The following is a 22080-nucleotide window of genomic DNA, read 5'->3' on the forward strand; positions in this document are numbered from 1 at the left end:
CGGCAGGTCCCAGGTGTTTGACCCCCGATAATAAGATGCTGATGATCCATCCAATAGCGAAATAGAAAGGACCGGTACTCGCACAAGGTAGCTTTTAGATGCTTGGTTTATTGGTCATATATCAATGGTAAGTGACGCGTTTCGTCACTACGTGCCTTCATCTATTTCATGCGGTCCTTTTTATTTCGCTGTTTCCCGGAACGCCAACCCATGGACGCGTGCACCGCCACGTTAACCGCAGTGCCGACCAGTTATCTACATACATTGATTGGTGAAAAAAAAATCATAGTGACCTCCTCCCTGCCGCTCTGCTCCAGCTCCCTGGCTACCTTAAGTGGTCTTACAGTCCCTGTTCTGTACACTTGTGGACGGGGTCAGGTGTACAGTGACCTATCCTTAGTCAGCTTGCTACTGCTGGGTCACGTACTGCTTGGGTACACGTCAATGTTGAGATCAGTGATTGTTCAGAGCTGTGCAAATGACCCTGTTCAGAAGTTCACCCGCCGGAGACTGGAAGATCCCTGAACAGAGCCCGATTTTTCTCACTAGGTACAACAGGCTGCTGGGGTCAGTTAAAACAAAAAGGCTGAGCTACTGTTAAACAAGTAAGGAAAAATGTCTAGCAAAGGAAGATCTTTGCTGCAATGCTGGACTTGCTATAGTGATGACATTCCTTACTACATCACAGGACTGCTGAGACCAGTGATTGGCTGCATCAATCATGTGGAGAATTTGGGGACATCACTGCTACAGCAAAGGAAACAAAGTCCACTGGGACTACCAAAGTGCTAGGGGATTGAGCAGATGAGTAGGGCTTATTTTTTAGTTTAGAGCATGACTAAGGGCCAGTCTAGGTCCGCTGAGCATGAGCCCATCCGAACTCCCAACCACAAGAAACACAAACCCCAAAATCTGGTGGAATAGCCAGGACAGTTCTACATTACTGAAATTCTATAACTGCAAACACTATAATTATTCGATAAATAACATTTTCTTGTTGTTATTTCTTTATTGCAGAAAACTGAATATTCAGAATAACCTGTAGAAAGGGTCCCGGAAGTCACTCGGTGAATATCGGCTACTCAACAGCTTCCACATTTCCTCGGTCTCCTATTTTACTGTCAACAGTGCTCTGACCAATTTGAGGACACCCTCATTCAGAGACCTAAACCCCTTCATGGAGACACTGGCCTCAGAAATACCAATCAAGCTTGGTAACTATCTCAGCGCAAAATATCAACCCAACTGTGGTCAGAGGTTGCTCACTTTTCACCTTATCCACCCATGATACCTTCGACTCCTGCCACCACAACATGTAAATACTACCCAACCCATATAAGTATTTTCCTTGCAGTTTCCCACTGATGATAGGGTTAGACGGGTGAAAGTTCTCCGCTCTTTACCACACTGGAAAGAGCCTCTCCCGACTTATCCAACCCTTGCATGCTCCTGCTCTTCCTCATGCTTCGAGGGGATTTGCTAGCCCCCTTCCTATGCCATCTCCCATGCTTCTCATTCTTCCCTTGTTATGTCCTGAGTTCCTTTGCAATCCATTCCAGGGGCTTACTTCCCCAGCCGTCCATTACATTTTTGGTGGTCCCAGAGCCCCCTTTAATTCTTTACCTCTGAATATCTTTGGTCGTCTCTATGACAAAAAATTAAAAAAAATAAAAAAATATTCCCAATCTCTGCTTAAAGGAAAAAATAACTTTTCCAACTCCATTTTCGAGTACTTTCGAAAGGCTTTTTGCTGACAGCATCGGTTTTGAATTATGTAGATGAAATCGAGCTAAACAAGAGCAGAGGATAATGGATATAATTTTCATTCATACGAAAATGCAAAACCAAACAAAATCTTGGTGGCCCATCTGTAGTTTGTGCTGATTAGATGGTCTAAATCAGAATATGTCCAGCTGGAGAGATTTCACAATACTTAAATCTGCGCTGTTAAAGCACAACAGAAAGATATTATCACTGCACGCGGATCAGATTTTTGGCTCGTCTGATTGTTTAGGCAATTACCTCTTGTATTCCTTCTGAAGTGGGATCCGTATGAAATCTTTAACACCATTTTGATGGTAATTGCAGGCCGTGAATATGAGAGATTGCGCTGAAACTCAAAGTGATCCTGCATAAAATATGAACATCAACACTCGTTCAACGCAGTAACTTCCATATTTCACGTGTGACACGTCGCTAAAGAGCTAATTAACAAAAAGTGTCAAGTCTTCTTTATTTCATTTTCAGCAATTTTCCCAACAAACAAATGGATGAAACCGCTACAAACATGTTCTGGAATATGATGGGAAAAGCGGCAACCAGGGCACAGGAAGTTATGGTGCAAGTTCTTAAAGGGGTTTTCCATGTTCAGTTAATATGTAATGTACTGTAAAGACACGAGCAATCCTTAAAGGGATTATCCCATGAATAATATAAAAATAAATTGAAAAAAGGATAACCTCTTTCTAATAAAGCTAGAACCAGCCCTGTACCTCACATGGATCCAGAGATCTCCCCATTCATTGCTCTAAATTGTTCTGCTAGATTTATTTCAAGCTGTCAGTTGAGGGGATGTGTTCTTTCTTAGGGGGGGGGTCGTTTCTTCTTAAGCTGGTGGCAGTTGAAATATGGGTGAATTAGCATGTGCTTCCGTTTCAGGACAGAGAAATTAGAAAAAGAGCAAACAGCAGGTGGCGCTATATACAGATGGATTAAATAACTCAGTAACTATAATACATGAATTACATGCAATTACAAAATAATTCAGGTTTAGGTGCTGGTTTGAAAACTGCGGAATATTTTTTGTGGGACAACCCTTTTAAAGGGGTTTTCTGCCTGTTTTATACTTATGACCTATCCTCAGGAGAGGTCATCAGTATCTGATGGATGGGGGTCCTACACCTGGGATCCTCACAGATCAGCCGTTTGAGTAGGCTGGTTAGCACCGTAGCCTCCTAGCACCTTACCAAACACAGCACTGTACATTGGATAGTGGTTGTGTTCGGTATTGCAGCTCACTCCCATTCACTTGAATGGGACTGAGCTCCGCCAAGGTCATGTGACCGACAAACGTGACATCATTGCCCCAGGGTAACCTGGTGAGAGCCGCGTACTACTTGAAGCTTTCCCTAGGTCAGTGACGTCACATCATTGGCCACACAGCTTAGGTGCAGCTCGGTCCCAATCAAGTGAATGGTGCTGAGCTGCAATTGGATAAAAAGTAATTAAAAGGTTATACAAACTGTAAAGTGGTATAAAAAAAATACATAAAATAAGCCATCAATCGGATAGGGGGTCAGAAATGGGCAGTACAAAGAAAAAATCATTTCATTTTCAAAGTTTTTATTTTTAAACATTAAAACACAAGTAAAAACTATAAAATGTGATATCCTTGAAAAATCTGTGTTTCCCAGAGAATTACGTCAACAGGTAAGTTTTACCTGTCGACGTAAAAACCAAACCCATGAAACTATGGAAAAATCATGTTTATTTTTTTTCCATTCCACCCCATTTGGATTTTTTTCCCAGGTTCCCTCTACATGGTATGGAATATTTAATTATGCCATTAGAAAGTACGACTTATCCTACAAAAAAAAAAAAAAAAAAAAGTTATCAAACAGCAATGTGAACAATAAAATAAAAAAAATCTATAGCTATGCAGAGAGTAAAAAACAAAAACTGAACATTGCAGGGTCTTAAAGGGGTTAAACTTTGCAGTACACTAGTATTGTTTTGCACTATTTTAAATGTTTTGTTACTTTCTTTCCAGGTCCTTTCAGAGTCCTCCTCAATAATTCTTTATAAAAAGTGCCTATAAAGTGGCAGCCATAGCAACTTACACAGTAATAGGCTCATGTCTCGAATATACAGTCAGTTACATGTCTCCTAAATGCAGGCCAGTCACATGACTCACCATGTAAACTGCCAGCCACATAACCCACCGTGTAAAGTGCCAGTCACATGACCCAACATGTAAAGTGCCAACCACATAACCCACCTTGTAAAGTGCCAGTCACATGACCCACCATGTAAAGAGCCAACCACATAACCTACCTTGTAAAGTGACAATTACATAACCCACCATGTAAAGAGCCAACCACATAACCCACCATGTAAAGTGCCAACCACATAACCCACTATGTAAAGTGCCAACCACATAACCCACCTTGTAATGTGCCAGTTATATAACCCACCATGTAAAATGCCAGTCACATGACCCACCATGTAAAGAGCCAACCACATAACCCACCATGTAAAAGGCCAGCCACTTGACCCACCATGTAAAGTGCCAACCACATAACCCACTATGTAAAGTGCCAACCACATAACCCACCTTGCAATGTGCCAGTCATATAACCCATTATGTAAAGTGCCATCCACATAACCCACTATGTAAAGTTCCAACCACATAACCCACTATGTAAAGGGCCAGCCATAAAACCCACCATGTAAAGTGCCAGCCGCATAACCCACCATGCAAAGTGCCAGCCACATAACCCACCATGTAAAGTGCCAGCCACATAACCCACCATGTAAAGTGCCAGCCACATAACCCACCATAACCCCACCCACATAACCCATCATATAATGTGCCAGCCACATAACCCATTATATAGAGTGCTAGCCACATGTCACATCCTATTAAGTGTCGGCCACATGCTCCATCTTACTAAATGTCACATGTCAATAACGTGACCCATCATAAAATGTATTAGCCATGCGCCTGATTAGTGATAAGCGGCAGGGGCAATATTCATATATTCGTGAATTAGCAAATTCTAAATTATATTCTTGATTGGGAAAATCGGCAATGTATTTGCGTAATGCGCGCGAAATACCGGCGTGGGGTAGGCAACTTTTCTATTGGTTGCTAGGGATGTTGCTAAGCTGTGACAAAGCCTTCTTATTGGCCCACAAGCTAGAAGAAGGGAGGGATGATCACCTGATATGTACTGTGTTAAAAAAAAACTAAAAAAATATAATATTCGTCATTACGAATATATAGCACTATGTTCGAAATATTCGCTAAGTCTCGAAGTGCCGATATTCGCTAAAAAAAATTTGCTTTTCGAATATTCGTGCTCAACACTACGCCTAATAATATAAAATGCCAACCACATGTCCCATCATGAAACGTGTCAGGCACATGCCACATCTTACTAAGTGCTCCATCATGTTGAGTATCGCATTTGCATTCTGAGCAATTGGAGTCCTTAACCAAATTCATGGAAAGTTAAGAGTGGACACAGCTGCATTAAATATAGACAGGGATGAGGTTAGGAAATTTCCATTTGTAGATACTTTTTCAGTTTGAAAGGTGAGTTGTTGGCATTATACTAACCAAATTACCACTGCCCTGAGGGTAACGTTACGAGCAATCTTCCTTGTTTCTCACTCTTTGTCTAAGGCAGCTGGGAGGGACGTCTTGGTTGTAACGTCTTTAAATTCCTTAAGTTTCTGAGCCTCTTTGCTCTGTATAGTGCAAGCTATGTGCAGCACTTAGTTCCAGAATCTAGTAGTAGTAGAAGTAGTCCATTTGAGGTTCCATGCTTCAGAGTCCTATCCTGTATGTTTTGTATCTAGATCAGATATAGCTAGCAGCTCTACACTACATATGGGAATATTAATTACACGCCTCAGGCTATGTCTACGCCACCATTATTGTGACTTACCGTGCTTGCAGATGTTTCTTTCATGTTATAATTTCTCTTTACCTTGGCTCATAATTAGTTTCACTAATTAGCGCACAAAACACTGTGTGATCAAAATAATCTCTAAATGTCTTCAAAGTACTGTAGCTGCCCCCTCTGTGAAAAACAATATGGTAATTTCTGATTCCACAATTTTACTTTTATTATGGCAATCTGTATATATGAAAAGGAGGAATAATGGCTTAAATAATAGATAGATAGATAGATAGATAGATAGATAGATAGATAGATAGATAGACCCCAGAGGCTGCAACACCTAAGCAAGAGTCATCACTAACCAAACACTGCCATGAAGACCAAGGAACTCTCCAAACAAGTAAGAGACAATGTTGTTGAGAAGTACAAGTCAGGGTTAGGTTATAAAAAAAAATATTCAAATCTTTGATGACCCTCCTTTGATAATAGATAGATAATAGATAGATAGAGATATAGATGGATAGATAGATAGATAGACAGACGGATAGATAATAGATAGATAGATAGATAATGTCATGGTACCTTCTGAGACAGAGGTTAGAATATCGGAGAGACTGACTGCACGTGAGGTTAACTGACAGTCTCTTGATTCTCAGTGTTGTGGTTTGGTAATGACCACACCTCTTGTCAGGTGCAGCCCTTGGTCATTAATGCATTCCCTACTTAGTTTGGTCTCACACTTCATACCATGCGGTTGATGTTCTCTGCTTGGATTTGGAAGAGTTGGTGTGTGGAACTTACCTGTGTTCTTGCTCATCCATTTTCTATAAGGAAAGTTGTACTGCTCTTTGTATTTGGTTGTTCCCCTGTGCTTGTTGTTACTAGGCCTTAGGGAAACGCTGGTTTGTTCACCTGAGAAGGAACCAGTAGTCTCATTCCCTGCCACTATCTAGGGCATTTGAGGGCTCCTAGGGTCTAGGTTCCAGCGTATGTATTTTCCCACCTTCAGGGTCTATACATAATGACAGGAGTCAGGGCCAGTTTTAGGGGCTTAATAGGAGGTGACCTTTTCCCTCTCCCTAGCCTTGAGGCCTAGTTCTGTGTCCCTCCCCTCCCCTGTAATCGTAATAAATAGATAGATCGATAAATAGATAGATATATGAGATAGATAAATAGACAGATGGCTAGATGATAGATAGATGATATACATCACTTATTTAGCTCTATAGAAATCTGGAATCTTAAGAAAATTATGAATTTCCATGCTTCTCCACAAGATGGCAGCATTAGGTTCTTTTTTTCTCTGCTGTGTTTAGCAGTAGTTATCCTCTTTGTTATTTTGTCTTTTTTTTCTCAGTAGAAACCTCTTTAAAAGATAAAGAAGCACTTGAGAAAGAACAGATGCAGCAGATAGATAGGTAAAGGGTCACTTAGAATCAGTGAAGCAAAAAGACTCAGCAATTGAATGAGAGATTTCAGCCACCACTCTCTTTAACTCACTTGTTTCTACTCATTGATATATTCTTGTATTTAAAATTTCCTTAAAGGGCACCTTCTGGTTCAGCTTCCACTTTCTATATTAGGCTACTTTCACACTAGCGTTCGGGGCTCCGCTTGTGAGTTCCGTTTGAAGGCTCTCACAAGCGGCCCCGAACGGATCCGTCCAGCCCTAATGCATTCTGAGTGGATGCAGATCCACTCAGAATGCATCAGTTTGGCACCGTTTGTCCTCCGCTCCGCTCAGCAGGCGGACACCCGAACGCAGCTTGCAGCGTTCGGGTGTCTGCCTGGCCGTGCAGACTTACAATGTAAGTCAATGGGGACGGATCCATTTGAAGTTGACACAATATGGCTCAATTTTCAAACGGATCCGTCCCCCATTGACGTTCAATGTAAAGTCAAAACGGATCCGTTTGCATTATCATGAACCAAAAAAACATGGTAATGCAAACGGATCTGTTCTGAACGGATCTAAGCGTTTGCATATAGGTGCGGATCCATCTGTGCAGATACCAGACGGATCCGCACCTAAACGCAGGTGTGAAAGTAGCCTTAGGTGTGCCATTTAGGCTACTTTCACACTTGCGTTGTTCTTTTCCGGCATAGAGTTCCGTCACAGGGGCTCTATACCGGAAAAGAACTGATCAGGTATGTCCCCATGCATTCTGAATGGAGAGTAATCCGTTCAGTTTGCATCAGGATGTCTTCAGTTCAGTCGTTTTGACTGATCAGGCAAAAGAGAAAACCGTAGCATGCTACGGTTTTATCTCCGGCTAAAAAAACTGAAGACTTGCCTGAATGCCGGATCAGGCATTTTTTCCCATAGGAATGTATTAGTGCCGGATCCGGCATTCAGAATACCGGAATGCCGGATCCGTCCTTCCGGTATGCGCATGCGCAGACTGAAAAAAAGGTGAAAAAAATAAATGCCGGATCCGTTTTTGCCGGATGACACCGGAAAGACGGATCCGGCATTTCAATGCATTTTTTCGACTGATCAGGCATTTTTAAGACTGATCAGTCTTACTAATGCCATCAGTTAGCATACATTTTGCCTGATCCGGCAGGCATTTCCGGCGACGGAGCTGCTTGCCGGATCTCTATGCCGCAAGTGTGAAAGTAGCCTTACATGAAAATGTATGTGGCTGCTGTTGCCTACCTGATATCAGATGTAGTGTCAGATATGGACTGCTGGCTGCAGGCTGGTTGGTAAATATGGTGCAGACTGGGGAAAAATGCTGCGGAAACCAGTGCTTGAAGTGGGCCGGAACGCGGCGGTACTCAGTACCGCCACTTCCAAAAATTGCCCTGGAGAGTACCAGCACCTCTCCGTGCGCCCAGTACGTGGGTTTCCGGTACCGGAGCGCAGCGGAGAGCTGGCAGTATCTCCTCCCTAATGTCGTTGGCTGGGCAGCTAGTGGAGGGGGGCGGGTCGTTGCAGAGTACGGCTCAGGCTGGCGCAGGCAGGGAGTTGACCTCACGTTAGGTGACGTCAACTCCTTCCCGCGCGCCTGTGACTGAGGAGCGATCAGTGCGGCGACCAGTGACTGGTCCTCCTTGGAGTCAGGAGTCGGACGGTGCAGCAAAGAACATCGACTTTGCTTTGGAATCCAACTTCTGAAGAGTACTGGTGAGTGACAGGCACCCCCCCTCCCCCCACACACATTAGTTCCTCTCTGTACCAGTACCCCCCCCCCCCCCTGGCAGGGGGGTACTGGTACAGAGAGGAATTAATGTGTGTGATGAGGGGGGGGGGGGGGTCTGATGTGCAGGGCGGTACTGGTACAGAGAGGAACGAATGTGCGGTGGTGGGGGGGGGGGTACTGGTACATAGAGGAACTAATATATATGTGTCTGATGGGTGGGTCTGATGTGTAGGGGGCCCCTGCACATCAGACCCCCCCATCACACACATATATATTAGTTCCTCTATGTCCCAGGACCCCCCCCCCCCCACCACCGCACATTCGTTCCTCTCTGTACCAGTACCCCCCTGCACATCAGACCCCCCCCCCTCATCACACACATTAGTTCCTCTCTTTACCAGTACCCCCCCCCCCCCCCCCCACCACCACACATTAGTGCCTCTCTGTACCAGTACCCCTCTGCACATCAGACCCCCCATCACACACATATATATTAGTTCCTCTATGTACCAGTACCCCCCCCCCACCACCGCACATTCGTTCCTCTCTGAACCAGTACCCCCCTGCACATCAGACCCCCCCCTCATCACACACACACACACATTAATTCCTCTCTGTACCAGTACCCCCCTGGCAGGGGGGTACTGGTACAGAGAGGAATTAATGTGTGTGTGTGTGATGAGTGGGGGGGGGGGGTCTGATGTGCAGGGGGGTACTGGTACAGAGAGGAACGAATGTGCGGTGGTGGGGGGGGGTACTGTACTGGTACATAGAGGAACTAATATATATGTGTGTGATGGGGGGGTCTGATGTGCAGGGGGGGGGAGCACCGGCGCCTAATAGAGTACCGGCACCTCTTTTGGCCCACTTAAAGCACTGGCGGAAACAAAGCAAATGTTTTCTCTGTGGTGAGAACCATCCTGATTGTTCATGAGTCTTGGTTCTTCCATGTCTATTTGCAGAGCAGGCATGAAAAAAATATTCAGCAGCCAGCTGGGATGTGTAGTTCTGAATGCAACTCTCTTAGTCACACTAGCTAAGTTTAAATCCTGCTTCGATTATACAGAGCTTGGACATAACTGAAGGAGTACAACACTAAATAATGATCTTCAGCATGGAACATCTATTGTAAAACATATATGTCAGTGCTTGTTTTTCATGTCGTAGAAATAGATAGATAGATGATAGATAGATAGATAGATAGATTATAGATAGATAGATAGATAAAGACCAAAGAACTCTCCAAACAAGTAAGGGACAATGTTGTTAAGAAGTACAAGTCAGGGTAAGGTTATAAAATAATATCTAAATCTTTGATGATCCCCAGGAGCACCATCAAATCTATCATAACCAAATGGAAAGAGCATGGCACAACAGCAAACCTGCCAAGAGACGGCCGCCCACCAAAACCCACGGACCGGGCAAGGAGGGCATTAATCAGAGAGGCAGCACAGAAACCTAAGGTGACCCTGGAGGATCTGCAGAGTTCCACAGAAGAGACTGGAGTATCTGTACATAGGACGACAGTAAGCCATACGCTCCATAGAGTTGGGCTTTAGGGCAAAGTGGCCAGAAGAAAGCCATTACTTTCAGCTAAAAACAAAAGGCACGTTGTGAGGTTGCGAAATGGCATGTGGGAGACTCCCAAAATGTATGGAGGAAGGTGCTCTGGTCTGATGAGACCTAAAATTGAACTTTTCAGCCATCAAAGAAAACGCTATGTCTGGCACAAACCCAACACATCACATCAAACCAAAGAACACCATCCCCACAGTGAAACATGGTGGTGGCAGCATCATGCTGTGGGGACTGGGAAACTGGTCAGAGTTGAGGGACAGTTATGTACTAGTTATGGACATTGACTTTTTCTGTTATTTTGTCCTATTTGTTGTTTGCTTCACAATAAAAAAAAATAAAAACATCTTCAGTGTTGTGGGCATGTTCTGTAAATTAGAATCCTCAAACAATCCATGTTAATTCCAGGTTGGGAGGCACCAAAATACGAAAAAAGTCAAGGGGGGTGAATTCTTTTGCAAGGCACTGTATATAGATAGATAGATAGGAAATAGATAGATAGATAGATATAGACAGACGGATGGATAGATAGATATGGGATAGAGATAGATGGATAGTTACATAGATAGATAATTGATGGATGGACGGACAGATAGATACATTGAAGACAGTAAATAGATAGGTAGATAGATAATAGATGATTCCTCTCGCTTCGTGGTAACGAATCACAATTTTTCCTAACATGGCGGCTACAATGGCGGAAAAAATGGCGACTACACGTGTAAGGACATGGGGCAAGGTACTCTGGGAAGGCGGGATGACCCATAATGCCTTGCATACAGCCAATCAGCAGCCAGCCAGCCCGGTGATTTCACAGCCCTATAAATACGACGGCTAGATTCTGCCATTCACCATTGTACTTTGTTCAGGGACAGACGTTTCAGGCGCTAGGGAGAGTGAATGAAAAACTAATTGTAAAAAAAAATGCGGTTTATAAGTGCACGATAAGGATAGGGAGGAATTATTTCACATCATCTAAGTGCAGAGACAGACATTTCAGGCGATAGGGAGAGTCATACAGAAAACATCATTGGGGAAAAAACACGATTTACAAGAGCAGGGAAAGATTATTTGGGGATCCAAATAGCCATTATACAGCTCTGTCATTCCAGCAATTTGTTGTAGTGGTGCAAGTGCTATGTGGAAAAGCCTTTAATGGCTTATATCTGTGGAAAAAGATAAATATATACTCTGTTCACTTCTGCAGCTATATATGGTGAAAGCGTTTAGTGCCCTATTATAGTACAATACGAGAAAAATACACGCCGTTCACATTTGGTGTTATTTGCTCAAAAAACATTTATTGTCATATTTCTAGAGAAAAAGATATAGACATCTATGTGGAATCAGCTGACGACGGTGTAAAAGGAGAGCGCTTCTTCTTGGCGCTAACATCGACCTATAAGGCAGAGTTCATACTTGAGTTATTTGGTCAGTTTTGGCCCCGTGACCGCCCTACTAAGTGAAGTGTGCAGTGATTCTAAGTGTGACGCATGTCATCTGCATGTCATACGGACTCACAGTATTATTTCACTACCACAGCAGACTCCCTATGCGTGTTACTGCAAGGCACAGTGTTGTCCACCACTATACAGGCTCTCTGCAGCCCGGAAATAGCCGTTTTTAATGTGATTCTTCGCAAGTTAATTCTGATCGAAGCAAATTTTTCCGGAAAATTCGGCGAACCGGCCGAATCGAATTTTTTGAGAAATAAGCTCCTCTCTAATTATGACATCACATTTAGCTTTCCATGAAGCAACCTGTACATAAAGTGTCATCATTCTCGTGGATAATGAAACAGAAGAGAGAAGAGTGAGTAACAATCAGATGGATTATTAAGCATCTAGTATCTATGCGCGCAATTAGCACAGGTAGACTGGGAAGGCAGATTTTTATTTTTATTTTTTGGTTTTTTTTGTGAAACTTTGAATCAATTTCTTTTCTCCCCGTGAGCTTCTCAGGGATAATTAGTTTAACGTGCATGATTACATCCTCTCCCACTCTCCTGCCTATGTGACAATGATATATATGTCTTCCTGGAAGTAGTGGTGCAGTTAATATCTGCGGCAGGGCTGAGGAATCTCTGTATCAGGAGTTCATGGTGGTCTATCATTACCTTATCAGTAACTGTCTCGCATAGATAAGTGACTGCCTCTCGCGCTTCTAATTAGGCATCTTTTCAAGGGCACCCATAGGTCTCCTTCCATGGAAGGAAGGAGTATTAGCAACAAATATTTCTCCAATAATTCCATTAAGCAAGGACGGGAAGGGCTGGAGAAAATTAGAAATAATAAATTCAGTAATAACAGTTAATGCTTATGCATAAATCTTTGAAATTTGCAATATGACCCCTGGGCAGGTTCAATGACTGTGACAAAGGTCAGATGATATCATAGATTAATTTATTAACCACATTACAGCAGGAAGGGTGGGGGCACCCCAATAACCTTACAGGAACAGCGTGCCCATAGACTATAGAAAACATAACAATAAACCTAACAGTACGCACGGAGACAAGCATCCATCCTGTATTATCTTTCTAGACAGTGCAGCTGGGTGTGTGCACTATATGGAAGCTGGAAGTCAATAGACAGAAAGGTGTCAACTGAATATAACTGTCTGCAGTAGTGATGAGCGGCAGTAGTCATATTCGAATTCGTGATATTTCGCAAATATTTTGTAGAATATTCGGCGAATATTCGCAAATTCGAATTTTTGTTCTATTCTACTATTTTTTTACTAAAAAAATCGACAAGGTAATGATCGCGTAATATGTGAATTTTCATCGCAAATTTTTCAATTGCCGAGCAAAAGCATGATTCCTCCCTGCTTCTTGCCTGTGGGCCAATGAGTCAAAGCACTATATCGAATATATTCGTTTTTTCGAATATTCGTAATATTCTAAAACAAGAATATATAGCAATATAGCGAATATTAAAAAAACAAAAAACAAATATAGAGCAATTTTGCTAATATAGTGCTATAATCTTTTTTTCAATAGTTGAAATTTTTTTCCAATCTGAACTTCAGATGAGAAAAAAAAAATATTAGACAAAGAAGATTATAGCACTATATTAGCTAAATTGCTCTACATTCGTTTTTTTTTCGAATATTCGCTATATTGCTATATATTCTTGTTTTAGAATATTACGAATATTCGAAAAAACAAATATATTCAATATAGTGCTATATATTAGTTTTTTTGAATAATCATAATTTTTCCCATTTAAAGTCATGATTCCTCCCTGCTTCTTGCTTGTGGGCCAATGAGTCATTGGCCCACAAGCAAGAAGCAGGGAGGAATCATGTTTTTACTCGGCAATTGAAAAATTTGCGATAAAAATTTGCATTGCGAAAATTCGCAATAAAAAAAATCTCGAATATTCGAAATTACGAATATATATCACTATATTTTAAATATTAGCGAATTTTCGAATTACCTATATTCGCGATAAAAATTTGAAATTTGAATATTCGTGATCAACACTAGTCTGCAGGAAGAGATGGGATATAGCCGCAGAGATTGACAAGGAGCCTCATCTCTTTGTCCCCTACAAGTGCATCTCCCATCGCTATAGTTCCCCAGTAGTGCAATACAGTTTCTAGCTGTCCTAAAATGGGGATGACATGACTCTGCTGACCATGTCCCAGTCTACATTTCAGAGCCTGTAAAAAGAGGTGCTGAAAACAGAAAATGCCAACCTATTATCTCTGGTATAGTGTTGGCAGTGTACATGTGAATTTATATAAATCTATATATATAAAGAAAGACGTATATATGTATGTATTCCGCAATCACTCAAAAACACAACCATCGATTTCAACGAAACTTGGTATACACATTCCTTGCTACCTGGAAAGAAATCTTGTGGGGGTCACAGCTTTCTAGGACGTACCGTTCCTGAGATATTCCCCAAAAATGCAAATATGGCACATCACATGACCTACATTAGCCAATAGAAGCCTGCAGGTCTTTCTCTTCTTATCCCAACTGCCATACACACTGTCACATGTCCCTTATCATCCAATAGAAGCTCACAGGTACTTAGTCTCCACATACACACAGTTTTACATCAGGTTTCCATAACAACCCAGCCATTTTTCTTCACTGCTGTAGGTCAGCTTTAAAGGGGCAGGGCTATGTGGATGACACTGTTAAAGGAGCGGAGTGCTGTGGAGGTGACAGTTCAGGGGCAGGCAGGGTGGCTATTCAGGCCACCCTCAAAAGACGGACTTAAAAACTCTTCACCCAGGACCCGCTTAGCCACATCCCAATCTGGTAAGGCCACTCCCCCTCCCACTTCGCAACGGACAGGGATTGAAAAAATGAAGGTAAAAATCTACTTCTGTCAGCTTCAGGGGTGGGAGGGATGGTGACTTTCTCCCTGCAGCTCACGCTCTGACAGCACAGTGCTGCTGTCTGAGAGTAAGCTGCTCAAAAGGACATCCCTGCGTGAGATATTCCCAAAAAATGCATTAGCCAATAGAAGCCTGGTAATATGACCCTTATCAGCCAATGGAAGCTCGCAGGCCCTTAGTCTCCACATACACACAGTTTTACACCAGGTTTCCATAACAACCCAGCCATTTTTCTTTACTGCTGTAGATCAGATTTAAAGGGGCGGGGTACTGTAGATATCACTGTTATAGTGGATACTGTCGATATCTTTTAATGACATACACAAACATTAAATTAAATAGATGAAATATACCTGTGTGAAGCCGGATCCTTCTGCTAGTGTATATATACAGAGAGAGAGTTATTCTGTAGCATGGTGGATGGTAAAGTACAGAACAGGGTGTACATCTCACCCAGAATGCTCAGATGAATAGAGGAAAGCTGTTGTGGTTTTAGAAAAGTGTAGTTTTCTGAGGCACTTTTCTTTAAAGTGTTTTATGGGCTGGAGTTTTATGGAATGGCAGTTAGATTTTGGTAGTTAGACATGTCATTCCCTCCCCACTCCAGCACAACACTTTCCCCTAGCCTGAGGCAAACACAGGTGCAGCTGCTGGGTTCATTACCATGGGGAGAAATAAAGGGTGGAATACTCATTTTGGGTCAGAAGCCTGGAAGCTGCATGACCTCCTTGGCTTTGTAAAGCCTAAACTCCTGTGTTATGCTGAAAGCATATGTGAGAAAAACCCACTGTTTAGTTAGTGCCAAGATAGGCAAGGACATTATTATTTTTTTGTTTATGTTCTATTTAGGTGACTGTATAACTTGGATGGAAAATAAGTGATATTGGACCTTTAAACTTCTGAATCCTGTGAAAATTTGTCATCGCTGACCCCAATCACATACCAATCCTAATCATTCTATTGTACAAATGAAATGCTAGTACAACAATAAAGACTGACACTTGTGTAGGTAGAGAAATAGAGTGGCAGTGGACGTTATTGTATCAGAAGAATCATAAGCTATTGATGCCACCATTGCTAGCATGCCATGGTAAAGGACCCAATGATTTACTCTTTCTATGATCATTGGCAGAAATAAATTGGGTGACTACATGCAATAATAAGTGCAATGTTCCTGTCCACCTTTGATTAATACAAATCATCATCATCTCTCTCACTAAAATGAAGCATGCATAATGTTTGTATTATGTCTTTCTTCAGTAGCTCAATTGTGTATTATGATATTCTGCAGCAACTGAGGTGTGTATAATAATTTTTTTCTAATCCGAATCCGAAAAGGTTCTCGAATATATTGAATCTTTTGAATCTCGAATCCTACGAATCCTGTACATAAGAATTGTGTGAACGGTGTAAGAAACAAAGTGATCCAAATTCAATATTCTTTTAATATGACAAAATAAAGAGTCCTTACTTTTTTGACAAAGTATTCGTCAACACAGAAAGAAAGTAACCTCAAGGACGGCGGCTGAAGAGGCTCAAGCCGCGTCAGTTTGTCTACTTTTGTGGGTGGAGAAAAAAAACTTGGCAGGAGAGCTGTGCAAACAAGTCCAGAGAGTGTCACCTGCTGCCAGGGACCCGAGGTGAGTGCGCGCCTCAAGCTGCATTTATGCGGTGCTTGCTTAGGGTTTTACTAGGGAAAGTTCACAGGTAGGGGAATAACAGGTGTCTCGGGAGGCGCGGGGACGCGGCCAGTGGCGGATCCAGAGCCTGGTTTCGGGAGGGGCACTTCCAAATTATTTTCTGTCCGCAGCCACAAAACAATGGTGCTTATAGAACAGACTACACAGTGTAGAGGTATACTGTATATTGTGTGGCACAGTGTATGCTATATGTGTATAACACAGGGCCGTCTTTAACAAGGGGCAAAAGGGGCAGCTGCCCCGGGCCCAGTTGCTCCTGGGGGGCCCAAGGCAGCTGCCTCTTGAGCCCTGCTAGCCACTGCCCCGGGTGTCAGGCTGTCAGCTACACAGGGGGTGCTGCCATGCCATGCCTGCCGGCACTCCAGGCAGCGTACTGTGAGAGCTTTGATTCTCTAGGACCTTAGATGACATCATCACCATGTGATTAGTAACCTAGCAATATTACTGGTCACAAGGCTATGAGGTCATCAAGGTCCTACCAGGAGTGTTGCTGTAGAAGTTTGCCTTAACTGTGGAGCTTTTTTTGTGAAGATTACATCAGAAAAAGGTGACAGGGGCTGTTATGCTAATATACTGTAAACTAATGTATAGTGGGGTGCTGTATAGTGTGGGGGCCTGTATACTGTGGGGGGCTGTATACTGTGGGGGCCTGTATACTGTTGGGGGCTGTATACTGTGGGGGCTGTATACTGTGGGGGGGCTGTATACTGTATACTGTGGGTGCTGTATATTGTGGAGTGCTATACTGCTGTACTGTATAGTGTGGAGGGCTGTATACTGTGGGTGCTGTTTATTGTGGAGTGCTATACTGCTGTACTGTATAGTGTGGGGGGCTGTATACTGTATACTGTGGGTGCTGTATATTGTGGAGTGCTATACTGCTGTACTGTATACTGTGGGGGGCTGTATACTATGGGGGGCTGTATACTGTGGGTGCTGTATATTGTGGAGTGCTATACTGCTGTACTGTATACTGTGGGGGGCTGTATACTGTAGACTGTGGGTGCTGTATATTGTGGAGTGCTATACTGCTGTACTGTATAGTGTGGGGGGCTGTATAGTGTTGGGTGCTGTATCGTGTATAGTTAGGGGTGCTGTATACAGTGAGGTGCTATACTGCTCTACTGTATACTGTGAGGTGTTGTATACTGTGAGCTGCTATACTGCTCTACTATATACTGTGGGGTACTGTATAGTGTGGGGTGCTATATTGCATACTGTGTGGTGCTGTATACTATAGGGTGCTATACTGCATACTGTGGGTTGCTGTATACTATAGGGTGCTATACTGCATACTGTGGGGTGCTGGGGTGCAATGTAACGCTAGGGTGAGCCGAGCCCTGGTCTCCTTCCTGCAGAGCGGTGCCCACTTCCAGCCTGAGCCCAGCTGCCCAGAGCACTGATCCTGAGCCGCTGGAGTCTTCAGAACTGGAAGTATTTACAGTCATTCACTGTACTCTACCAGATGTGTGGATTTTTTGTGTGTGTGTTGTGGTGGAGGGCGTGATTGCCTGCTAAGGTGTGGGAAGGCAGGATCTAGGGGGCCCAAGTAATTTTTTGCCCAGGGTCCAATCAATATTAAAGAAGGCCCTGGTATAACATAAACATATTTTACATGAAAACTTACAATTACTTGGCTTGGCCCTTGGGGATCTCGGACACCACTTCAACACTTTGACCGCGGGCTCGGTGGAGCTGATGTTGTGTTTTATCCTAATGAGAAAGATTTCATAATAAGGATTTGGAGAAGGGGCAGAGGAATAGCAGAGCAGAAAGAGGCTGGTGCTGTTACTAGGGGGTCATACCATGGGGGAGTAATAAAGCCTACAATAATGCCCCTCAGTAGAAATAATTATCCTTATAATGTGCAAAAAATACCCCCTTGTAATGCCCCCAGTTGAGCTAATGTCCCCATAGTGCCCCCATAATGTGCTTGTATAAAATACCCCTATATAGTGTCCCCAGTAAATGCCCCCATACTGCTCCTCTCCCCCTTTCCTCCTAGTGCCCCCATAATGTACCAGTATAAAATGCCCCATATATAGTGCCCCAGTAGATGCCCTCAGTGTCCCCCATAATTTGCAAGTATAAAATATCCCTTCTTAGTGCCCCCTGTAGATGACCCCATAGTACACCTCTCCTCCCTTCCCCAAAGTACCCACCATAATGTGTCCCAGTATAAAATGCTACTGTACAGAGCCCCCCATATAAAATACCCCTTCTTTGTGGCCTCAGTAGATGCCCCTATAGTGCCCCCAATAATGTGCCAGTAATAAGTGCCCCCAATAATGTGCCAGTAATAAGTGCCCCCAATGATGTGCCAGTAAAATGTGCCCCCCATAGATGCCCCCCAATCATGTGCCAGTAACAAGAGCACCCCCCATCATGTGCCAGTAATAAGAGCTCCCCATCATGTGCCAGTAATAAGAGCCCCCATCACGTGCCAGTAATAAGAGCCCCTATCACGTGCCAGTAATAAGAGCACCCCCCATCATGTGCCAGTAATAAGAGCCCCCCATCAAGTGCAAGTAATAAGAGCCCCCCATCATGTGCCAGTAATAGGAGCCCCCCATCATGTGCCAGTAATAAGAGCCCCCCATCACGTGCCAGTAATAAGAGCCCCCCCATCATGTGCCAGTAATAAGCACCCCCCATCATGTGCCAGTAATAAGAGCCCCCCATCATGTGCCAGTAATAAGAGCCCCGCATCATGTTCCAGTAATAAGCACCCCCCCATCATGTGCCAGTAATAAGCACCCCCCCATCATGTGCCAGTAATAAGAGCCCCCCCAATGTGCCAGTAACAAGAGCCCTCCCCAATGTGCCAGTAACAAGAGCCCCCCCCAATGTGCCAGTAAAACTATTCTACATATAAAAAAAACAACACTTATACTTACCTCCATGTCAGCGATGCGATGCAAGCCTCTTCCGGCCTGTGTCCCGCGCTGTATGGCTCAGGCGGCACAATGACATCATCGCACCGCCTGCACTGGCCTGTGATAGATTGCCGGCCTAGCGCCTGCAGCCTATCAGAGGAAGGGGAAGGGACACGCCTCTCCCTCCCCCGCCACAGCACAGACATCTGTATTGCTGTCCTGAGGACGGCGATATAGATAACTATGGAGATGAGCGCTTCCACAATGACGGATTTGTCGTCCCACCTCTAATAATAATGTTCTGCAGCAGCTGAGGTGTGTATAATAATGTTCTGCAGCAGCTGGTGTGTGTATAATAATGTTCTGCAGCAGCTGGTGTGTGTATAATAATGTTCGGCAGCAGCTGAGGTGTGTATAATAATGTTCTGCAGCACCTGATGTGTGTATTTGTTGATGTTCTGCACCAGTTGAGGTGTCTATGATGATGTTCTGCAGCAGCTGGTGTGTGTATAATTATGGTTTGCAGCATGTGTGGTGAGTATTATGCTCTTTTGCAGCATGTTTATGTAATTATGTTTTGCAGCAGCTGTGCTGTGTAGTATGATGGTCCACAGCATCCAGTTTGTGCATTACGATGTTCTGCAGCAGCTGAGGTGTAGATTATGTCCTTCTGCTGTAGTTGTGGCGTGTATCATGAAGTCCCACCGCAGCCGCTGTATGTATTATGATGTTTACAGTCCAGTATCTGTATTATGCATTATGATGGTATGCTGATGTATGCATGTGACTCTCCTCAGTATCTATGGTGTGCATTATGATATTTTATGGCATCTGTATTGTGAATTATGATGTCTTGCAGCATCTGCAATGTGTGTTATGATCTTTTACAGTAGCTAATGTGTAAATCTTGATGTATAATGTTATTTGGTCGCAGTTCAGGTATGTATTATGATAGTCTGCAGGATCTGCATTGGGTATTCTGATATTCAGCCTCTTATGTGTTGTGTATTATCATGTTTTACAGTAGCTGAGATGTGCAATATCACGTTCAGCAGCTGAGGTGTGTATTATCATGTTCTATAGCAGTCATGGTACTGTGTAATACACACTGCAGACAATGAAAAACCTCTTTTCAAAGAGTAAGGGAATGCTGCACTTTAGCTGATCTGTGCCAATGGTGTATCTGCAGATGGAAATAAGTGGCTCTATTGTTGTTGTTTTCTGTTTGTTTTGTTGTTGCATTCTTATCTTTTGTATAAAGAAAAGTGATACAATTTTACAACATACAGTACAGACCAAAAGTTTGGACACACCTTCTCATTCAAAGAGTTTTCTTTATTTTCATGACTATGAAAATTGTAGATTCACACTGAAGGCATCAAAACTATGAATTAACACATGTGGAATTATATACATAACAAACAAGTGTAAAAGAACTGAAAATATGTCATATTCTAGGTTCTTCAAAGTAGCCACCTTTTGCTTTGATTACTGCTTTGCACACTCTTGGCATTCTCTTGATGAGCTTCAAGAGGTAGTCCCCTGAAATGGTTTTCACTTCACAGGTGTGCCCTGTCAGGTTTAATAAGTGGGATTTCTTGCCTTATAAATGGGGTTGGGACCATCAGTTGCGTTGAGGAGAAGTCAGGTGGATACACAGCTGATAGTCCTACTGAATAAACTGTTAAAATTTGTATTATGGCAAGAAAAAAGCAGCTAAGTAAAGAAAAACGAGTGGCCATCATTACTTTAAGAAACGAAGCTCACTCAGTCAGCCGAAAAATATGGAAAACTTTGAAAGTAAGGGCTATTTGACCATGAAGGAGAGTGATGGGGTGCTGCGCCAGATGACCTGGCCTCCACAGTCACCGGACCTGAACCCAATCGAGATGGTTTGGGGTGAGCTGGACCGCAGAGTGAAGGCAAAAGGGCCAACAAGTGCTAAGCATCTCTGGGAATTCCTTCAAGACTGTTGGAAGACCATTTCAGATGACTACCTCTTGAAGCTCAGTGTGCAAAGAGTGTGCAAAGCGGTAATCAAAGCAAAAGGTGGCTACTTTGAAGAACATAGAATATGACATATTTTCAGTTGTTTCACACTTGTTTGTTATGTATATAATTCCACATGTGTTAATTCATAGTTTTGATGCCTTCATAGTCATGAAAATAAAGAAAACTCTTTGAATGAGAAGGTGTGTACAAACTTTTGGTCTGTACTGTACATTCTATAGCAATTCCTCTGCTTTTTGTCTTAGGCTACTTTCACACTCGCGTCTCCGTCATAGATCTGCACAGACGGATCCGTTCACATAATACAACCGTCTGCATCCATTCAGAACGGATTAGTTTAGATTATCTTTAACATAGCCAAGACGGATCCATCTTGAACACCATTGAAAGTCAATGGAGGAAGGATCCATTTTCTATTGTGTCATAGAAAACGGATCCGTCCCCATTGACTTACATTGTGTGCCAGGACGGATCATTTTCCATTTGGAATGCATTAGAGCAAAACTGATCCGTTTTGGACCGCTTCTGAGAGCTCTGATCGGATCTCACAAACTGAAAGCCAAAACGCCAGTGTGAAAGTAGCCAAATGCGCCTTGGACTGTATGGACCACGTGGTACACTGTGACATTGTACAATAAAATACATATTTATTTAAATGTTTTCCTTCTTTAACCTTGCTTTCACACGAGCACACATTTACTCATTTGCTGCAACTCCAATTACCAGGCCTGAACTAATGGCCAGCGCTCAGTGTGTCCAATTCTCATGCCAAGATAGTTACGGAAAT

Source organism: Bufo bufo, chromosome 10, assembly GCF_905171765.1.
Source record: "Bufo bufo chromosome 10, aBufBuf1.1, whole genome shotgun sequence".
NCBI classification, from domain to species: Eukaryota; Metazoa; Chordata; class Amphibia; order Anura; family Bufonidae; genus Bufo; species Bufo bufo.